The following is a 1,942-nucleotide window of genomic DNA, read 5'->3' as shown; positions in this document are numbered from 1 at the left end:
TCTTCCTCCTCCTCCTCCTCCTCCTCTTCCTCTTTTCCCCTCCTTCTCCTTTTTCTTCTTCTCACCTCTCCTCCTTCCTTTTCCCCTTTCTCCTTCTCTGCTTCTTCAACAGATCTGAAACTGAGAAAGTAATTCTCAACTGAGGATATCTTGGGGAGATAGAATAGGCTGGTCTCAAACTCATAGAGATCCACCTACCTCTGTCTCTGGAGTGCTGGGATTAAAGCCATGGGCCACTCTTTCCAGCTTCTCTTTCTTGTGTTTTGATGCATACAAGGTTTCTGACTTCATCTGGAGCTCACAGTGAAGAAACACTGACTGGCCAGTAAGCTCCAGGTATTCTCCTGCCCCCACCCGCTGTTGGGCTTTTGAGGTGGGCTCTGGGATGAAGTGAACTCGGGTCACTCTACTTCCAAGGCGGACACTATACTCATTGACCCATCTCTTCCAATAATGTTCTTCATATTCCTAGTGTGCAGTCACTTCATATTGTCAGGAGAGCAAATGGATAGAGGCAATGCTCTGAAAAGGCGTTAGTAGATGGAGGTTAGAACACCCAGCCAGAGACAGTCCTGCCTCTGTCACTGTCATGATGTGACCTTGAGCATAGTGTAGTAGCTAGCTAGTGCAGCAGGATCTCCCTCATAAATGCGAGCGACATGGTTTTAAGTCAGAGAGATGATGTGTCTAAAGGCTAAGGATGTGAACAGTACCTGGCCTATTGCACTCTGAAAGGATTCTCTGTTATTAGAGCAGTGGCTGTTGGGCTTCTGTTCCCCAGGAGGGAAAGATTAGAGTTCAAGGCACAATTTATGAGAATTGTAGAAGAGTGGTGGGGGCCACAGAGACCAGAAAGTGTTGAATGTGACTGGGGTCTGTGGATGCGGAAGTAAGTGGAGCAGAATCAACCATGAGAAAGGATGAGTGGGAACCTGTGAGGTCAAGGGTCAAAAGTCCCTAGAAGGTAAGAGTCATCTAGACACATTTCTGAGACAAGGAGCCGGGGCTGGAAGGGACTTTTAAAGTGGGATTCTCTCTGTGCAGATGGGGGTGGAGAGAGTGGTACACACTGGGCTTATTGAAGGGGACTAGGCACAGCTGCCCAGTCCGAGTTTGCTGTCACCAACCCTCTTCTTTACAGTTCAATACCCACCATCCTCTGCAGAAATAACAATGGGTCTTGAATTGTCAAATCACCTACTAAAAATTCAATGGACTGTCTGCATTTACTGTCTATATCAGGATATTACTCTATAAAATCTCTTCCATCTTGAATTCCACCAAAGATTATGAGTCAATCTATTTTCTACCTGTCTTTCATTCATTCCTCAACCAAAATCTAATGCATGATTCCTATATGGCCTGGACTAGGACAACACTGATGGTGGAAAAATAGGCCTATCAAAAGAGACATACATGTAGAAATAGAAAGCATGGTCAGATATGAACTCACAAAGACTGTGACAATATTCACAAGGCCTACACATGTTCAAGTCAGACAGAAACACCAGCACAGAGAAGAGAAGGTGGCATAAAGTCCAACCCCTAATCAAGAAGCTATTTGTAATTTATGCCTGTTGGGAGAAGGAAAAATCAGTTTTTTTCCAATGTAGTGACACTGGGTATCTCAACCACACTCCAGGGCAGGCTGAATGCCTGTATGTTTTTGGCCAGCAGAAAATGGACTCCCTATTTTTCTTTACTTTTTGGTTGTTTCTTTTGATTTGATGGTTTTGTTTATCCTTTTTGTTTGTTTGTTTTGATTTTTTATTTTGAAAGAGAAAAAACATGAAGTTGGTTAGATAGGGAAGTGAGGATGATCTTAGGAGTTGGGAGAGGAGAAAGAACAGGATCCAAACGTATTGGATGAAAAAATTTAAGCCAATAAATGAGAGAGAGAGAGAGAGAGAGAGAGAGAGAGAGAGAGAGAGAGAGAGAGAGA

The sequence above is a fragment of the Microtus ochrogaster genome (genome assembly GCF_000317375.1).
Source record: "Microtus ochrogaster isolate Prairie Vole_2 chromosome 14 unlocalized genomic scaffold, MicOch1.0 chr14_random_1, whole genome shotgun sequence".
In the NCBI taxonomy this organism is placed as follows: Eukaryota; Metazoa; Chordata; class Mammalia; order Rodentia; family Cricetidae; genus Microtus; species Microtus ochrogaster.
Note: the sequence above shows the minus strand (reverse complement) of the source record.